General features: G+C 37.8%; 1 pseudogene; it reads left to right on the forward strand.

Moving 5' to 3' along the window:
* Window positions 1–891: 891 nt before the first annotated feature.
* LOC101425894 (protein cereblon pseudogene) lies at window positions 892–3,259 on the forward strand (annotated as a pseudogene).
* Window positions 3,260–7,098: the final 3,839 nt, after the last annotated feature.

Here is a 7,098-nt window from a genome sequence, read left to right on the forward strand (position 1 = left end):
GGCTCAAACAGCCGCTGCTGAGGAAAAAGTCTCCCACAGTATCCATCATCCATGTGGAATGTTTTCCTATATAATAGCAGTGAGCAATGGAATTTCAAATTAGAGACACAACACCAGTTACCTTAGTATCCACCCAAAATTAAATTCTTAGGCATAAATATAACAAAATATGTACAAGATCTGAATGAGGAAAACTATAAAACTCTATGAAATAAATTAAAGAAGATACAAATAAACAGAGAGATGGTCCATGTTCATGGATAGAAAGATTGAATATTATTAAAATGTCCATTCTTTCAAACTTGACCCACATATATAGTCAACACAATCCCAATCAAAATCCCAGCAACTTATTTTGTGGATATCAACAAATTGATTCTAAAATTTATACAGAAAGTAAAAAGTTCCAGAATAGCCAATACAATATTGAAGTTGAACTGAGTTGGAGAATAATACAAACTAACTTCAAGACTTACTATAAAGCTACAGTGATCAAGAAAGAGTGGTATTGTGAAATAATATACAAATATATTAATAGAACAGAGTAGAGGGCCCAGAAATAGACCCACACAAATACAGTCAACTTATCAAGGGAGGAATGGCAATTCAATGGAGAAAAGATAGTTTTTGAAATAAATAGTGCTGGAACAATTGAACACCTATATGCAAAAAAAATTAATCTAGACACATACCTTACATTTTTCACAAAAATTAACTTAAAATGGATCACAGACCTAAATGTAAAATGTAAAACAATACAACTCCCTGGAGATTACATAGGAGAAAATCTAGGTGACCTTGGGTTTGGCAATAGCTCTTTAGACAACACCAAAAGCATGGTTCAAAGTCAGATGCTTGCTGTGTGAAGACAACTCTTCTGGAGCAGAGTAAGAAGATGTAATTGAAATGGAAGTTGAAGGCCAGGATAGTAAAGAAGCCAAAAAAGCAAATATCATATGCCAACATCTCATACCTCTCTGGGCACTAATATGGAAGAATTTCATGGCAGAACTTTGTATGAGGATGACAGCTGTCAGGTGATTCCAGTTCAGTCACAAGTAATGATATCTTGATTCCTCAGCAGATATTACCTCTTCAGCTTTTTGTTCTCAAGAAGTCAGTATTGTGAATCTCTGGACTAGCCAAGTGCCAGCTGGGCTGTGAGCCTCAGCAGAGTTGCAATTCCTGCTCTCCAGTTCCTTGGACTTACCAAGGTCAGCTAACAGGGAGGTGAAGATGGTCAACCACCACACCAGGGAACCGAGAGTGCCTACAACACCAAGCAGGAGAATCGCATCCATCAACCATGTGGGTCTAAGCCCCCTCTCAATATAGAGGTGGAGTGAACATCATCATCCCAGGGTCCACAGGATGAAGGAATAAAATATGGATTAGGGATGCGGATTTGGCTCAATGAATAGAGCATCTGCCTTCCACATGGGAGGTCCAGGGTTCAAACCCAGGGCCTTCTGACCTGTATGATGAGCTGGCCCACATGCAGTGCTGATGCGTGGAAGGAGTTCTGGACCACGCAGAGGTGTCCCCCGTGTAGGGGAGCCTCACACACTAGGAGTGTACCCCATAAGGAGAGCAGTCCAGTGTGAAAAAAAGTGAAGCCTGCCCAGGAGTGGCACTGCACATACACGGAGAGCTGATGCAGCAAGATGATGCAACAAGAGACACAGGTTCCTGGTGTCACTGACAAGAATACAAGCAGACACAGAAGAACACACAGTGAATGGGCACAGAGAGCAGACAATGGAGGGGAAGGAGAGAGAAATAATTTAAAAATAAATCTTAAAATAATATATGAATTAGAGTGGACTTACTTTTATTCTACTATAGAACTATTTTGACTAGTAATGGAAGAAACTGTAGCATTGATCTGGAGAAAGTGGCCACAGTAGTTGCTGAGGGCAGGGAGAGGGAAGAAGAGATATGATGGGGGGGTATTTTCAGAACTTGGAGTTGTCCTAAATGATATTGCAGGGACAGATGCTGGACATTATCTATCCTGCCATAACCCACTGAATGTACTAGGGGAGGGTGTAAACTACAATGTCAACAATAATCCCTGCTCCAAAATATATTCACCAAATGCAATGAATATGCCACAATGATGAAAGAGGTTGTTGATGTGGGGGTGGGGGTGGGGTGGGTATGTGGGAACCTTTTATGTTTTTTAATGTAACTTTTATTGTGATCTATGTATCTTCAAAAAAATACAATAAAAATAAATAAATGTTAAAAAAAAAAAAAGTATTGTGTGGAATTTAATCCAGAAAGACAGAACCTTTGCAGTTCTTGCATACAAAATATACAGGAAAGGGAAGCACAGTTTGGAACAGAGATATAAGCCTATCAAGAAGAACAGGATTTTGGGATTGAGATAGTGAAAATAAAAGCAGTAAGAAGCAAAGGTTCAAAGTCCTTGAGCTAAGAACATAGTCAGATGGAATCCAGCCAGCTAAAGTGCAAATTCTTCCCAAATGTGTGTTGCCTTCAACCACATCTGCAGGTCAGTTAGAATCTCTCAATAACTGCCAGCTATTTCCTTCAAAACCTGTCTCATGGGGAGACCAGTATTTATATAAGTGGTGGCAGAAATACCAGAAGAGGAAGTTTCCTTGTGCAAATCTGACTTCACCGCCTAGCTGGCTGTATTCCTTTTTAGATTCTGAAACCTTCATGGTAGACTCAAGAAACAGCTATGGGATAAAATGGGATGAAAATCTTAAAGAAGATTCTTTTCTTTCAGATCCAATAGATTTTTCTTAGAGTAAGATTTTTCTTACAGACAATAGTCTTCCTGTTGATGTATTAAGAATTCAGCTCCTTAAAATTGGTAGTGCTATCCAACTTCACTGTGAACTAGACATTATGAATAAATATACTTCCCTTTGCTGTAAACAGTGTCAAGAAACAGAAATAACCACCAAAAATGAAATATTCAGATTATCCTTCGATGGCAGCTTTTGTGAATCCTCGCAGAAATGGGCATGAGACACTCACCATGTCCAAGGTTCCCTAATTGAATCTGATAGGCTGGCCTTCAAGAGAGCACAGGTGGTTCCCTGGGTATACCTGGACCATTGTTCAGGGAAAAATTTGTGCAAGCCATACTGGATGGAAATTTACAGCCACCAAAAAAGACATGTCACCTGAAAATTTGGGGAGGTTGACTCGATCTGCTTTGTTGCCCATGATCCCAGACAACAAAGACGAAATAAGCCCAGAAAAAGTAGTACTTTGTTCGTAACCCGATATAGTAGGAATAAAATTCTTGGTATTTTAAAATCAGACCTACTTTGCAAAGTATTGTCTCTGATGCATACCTGGGTAAGCAGCAACATTAGGGAAGATTTCAGTTTCTTAGTCAAAATGTATGTGAAGATTTAAGTATGCTACTAGAGAGGATGAAAACAATCTAGGATATAAGTTTAGTCTCAAGAATTTCTATATTGGTAGCTTGTTGCCATTATCCTGTGGAATCTGGTAGCAAGTCATCAACAGGACATGAAGATACCTTTGACAGTAATGAAATTATAAAAATATTTTAAATGCCTATTATGTAAGATTGATCCTGATTCTGGGACAGCATATTTATATTAGTGCTCCAAATGGCAAAAGTTCCAAAAGTAAGGGTGCTAAGACCAAATCCATGTTCCTTTTTGAAAGAGGTAAGTCGGTGTGTATATATACATACATACATACATACATAAATATATATATATATATATATATATATATATATATTTTTTTTTTTTTTAATTACCAGGAACCAAGGATTGAACCCGGGACCTCGTATGTGGGAAGCTAGCACTCAACCACCGAGCCACATCAGCAACCCTGCATTGATTTTTTCATTTGTTTTGCTTGTTGTTTTTTCTAGGAGGTAACAGGAACTGAACCCAGGACCTCCCAGGCAGGAGGTAAGCACTCAACTGGTTGAGCCACATCCATTCCCTATAGTATTTTTTAAATATATTTTTTATTTATTTTTAAAAGATACATAGATCACACAAAATCCTATAGTATTTTTAAAAGGCTTTATTCTTTTCAACTTTCTTTAGCTTCTCTGAGATACTGATTTGTAAATCTTGAAAATATTAAAGAGTTAAAATATGGGAAAAAAGAACAGTCCATGAAAGAAAAAAGCTAATAAGCTGAATGTATTAGTCAATCAAAGGGCTGCTGATGTAAAATACCAGAACTCGGATGATGATTTTTATGAAGAATATTTTATTAATATTCTTTGGGGTAGGAGCTTACAGATACCAGGCCATAAGCATAAGTTACTATCCTCACCAGTCTATTTGGAGCAAGATGGCTGCCGACATCTACGAGGGTTCAGGCTTCCTGGGTTCCTCCGTTCCTGGGGATTGCTTCTTTCTGGTTTCAGGGTTCCTTCCTTCCTGGGGCTGGCTTCTCTTTCCTCTGTGTGCTGACTTCCCAGGGCTCCAGTTTAGGTCTTCAGCATCAAACTCCAAAACCAAAACTCCAACATTAAAAACCCTCAATTCTGTTCTTTGCCGTGCCTTTTATCTGTGAGTCCCCACCCCTCAACGCCCTAATCTTAACTCAGTCATGCCCAGGTACAGATCAGATTACAAGTATAATCCAATATTTCTTTCTGGAATTATCAATTATATTAAACTGCTATACTGAATTTCACTAAAAATAAAACTTCTGCTCTGTAAAGGATACCATTTAGAGAATGAAAAGACAAACCATAGACTTGGATAAAATATTTATAATACAAATATCTGATAAAAGGACTGGTAGCAAAAATATATTTTAAAAACTCTTTACACTCAACAATAACATTAATAACTGATTTTTTTTTAATGGGCAAAATCTAAATAGATACCTCACCAGAGAAAATATACAGATGGCAAATAAGCATATGAAAAGATGCTCTGCATTATATGTCATTAGGGAATTGCAAATTAAAATAGAAATACTGCTACACACCTATTAGAATGGCTTAAATCCAATATACTGACAACACCAAATGCAGAGCAAGGGAATTCTTATGCATTGTTTGTGAGAATGCAAAATTATACAGCAACTTTGGAAGCTTCTTACAAAGATAAAAATAGGCTTAACATACAATCCAGCAATTTCACTCCTAGATATTTTACCCAAATAAACTGAAACTGATGTCCACATGAACACCTGCACACAAATGTTTTTAGCAGTTTTATTCATAAATGCCAAGAATTGGAAGCAACAACAATGTCCTTCTACAGGTGGAAGGATAAACAAACTGTGGTATATTCATTCAGTGAAGTGTTATTCGTCAATAGAAAGAAATGAGCTATCAAGCTGCAAAAAGACACGGAGTAAATGCATATTGCTAAGTGAAAGAAATCAGTCTGAAAAGACCAGATACTGGACAATTCCAGTATATGACAATCTATAGAAAGAATAAAATGAGTGGTTGCCAGGGTTTCAGAGGGAGAACAAGAGGAATGAACAGGTGAAGCACAGGGCATTTTTAGGGCAAACTATTCTATATTATACTATAATGATGAATACATGATATCATGCATTTGTCAAAGTCTATAGAGCTATACAACATAAAAAGTGAATCCTAATGTAAACTATGGACTTTAATAATAAAGTGTCAATATTGGGACAGCAAATACAATGAATGTACCACATTAATGCAAGATGTTAATAACGGGAAAGCGTGTGCACGGAAAGAAGAGCAATTTTTCTATAAACCTAAAATTGCTCAAAAAAGTAAAGTCTATCAAAAAAAAAAAAAAAGAGAAACAAATAGAGAAGCAGATGTGGCTCTAGCAATTGAGCTCTGCCTACCACGTGGGAAGTCCATGATTCAGTTCTTGGTGCCTCCTAAAGGAAGACAGCAAGCTGACGGGAAGGGCAGGTGTGGCAAGCTGGCACAACAAAGTGATGCAACAAGAGACACAAAAAGAAAAGCATATTGAGAGACACAACAAAGCAGGGAGCAGAGGGTCCCAGTGCCTCCTAAAGAAGACGAACGAGACAGCAAGATGATGTGATGGGCAGGCATGGCAAGCTGATGCAACAAGATGATACAACAAGAGATACAAGAAGGAAAACACAATGAGACACAACAAGCAGGGAACAGAGGTGGCTCAAGCAATTAGATGCCTCCCTCCCACATCAGAGGTCCTGGGTTCAGTTCCCAGTGCCTCCTAAAAAAACAAGGAAGACAGACAGACACAGCAGATGCAAAAAATGAGGGGTGGAGAGAAATGAATAAAGTAAATCTTCAAAAAAAAAAAAAGAGTAAATACTGCAAACCACATAGGGTTTTCATAAGGCTTAAATAAGAGTGATATATATGAAACACTTGAAAAAAATCTATCTATATAGATATATAAAGTATTTTTTAATCCACAACATATAGAAATGTAGTATATATGTAATATATTTGCCAGTAAGAGCACAAGGGAGTGTGGGAGCAAAGCTGTATTGGGTTAAGGAAATGGCTACAGGTCGAAAAGCAGTAATAATAACAAAGTATTGTTGGTTATGTAACATAAACAGGTGTAAGAATAATGCTACAAAAAAATGGGGAAAGGGGATAGAACTATATAGGAAACATTTCCATATTTCACTGGAATTAAACTAGTATAAATAGGAAGCTAATTCAGATATGTTGAAATGTTCATGGTAAATCCTGGAGCAAAGACTAAAATAATAACTCAAAACTTATAGTGAGAAAAAAAAATTTTTTTTAATATATTGAGGAATGATATTGGCAAGAGGGCAAGGTGGGAAGCTCCAAAATATTGTACCCCCTAAAGAAACAGAAAAACAAGCAGAAACTGTCATAACCAACTTTCTCAGAACTCTGGAAAACAGCCAGTTTATAGCAACTAAGTAAATGTCGAATCAAGTAAGGGGCAACTTACGGTAGCAACGCCTCCTAGTCCTTGTCCTAGCCCCTCCACCTAACTCTTCAGCGGGGAGGCTGTCTGTAAGACAGCAGCTGGCACTCCCGGTGAGGGTCCCTGGTCCCCGGTCCTGGAAGGAACAGAGCTCATCTTACTTACAAATTAGAGCTACCTACACCTGCTCTGGAAGAACTGACCAAAGGTG

The sequence above is a fragment of the Dasypus novemcinctus genome, chromosome 8 (assembly GCF_030445035.2).
Source record: "Dasypus novemcinctus isolate mDasNov1 chromosome 8, mDasNov1.1.hap2, whole genome shotgun sequence".
In the NCBI taxonomy this organism is placed as follows: Eukaryota; Metazoa; Chordata; class Mammalia; order Cingulata; family Dasypodidae; genus Dasypus; species Dasypus novemcinctus.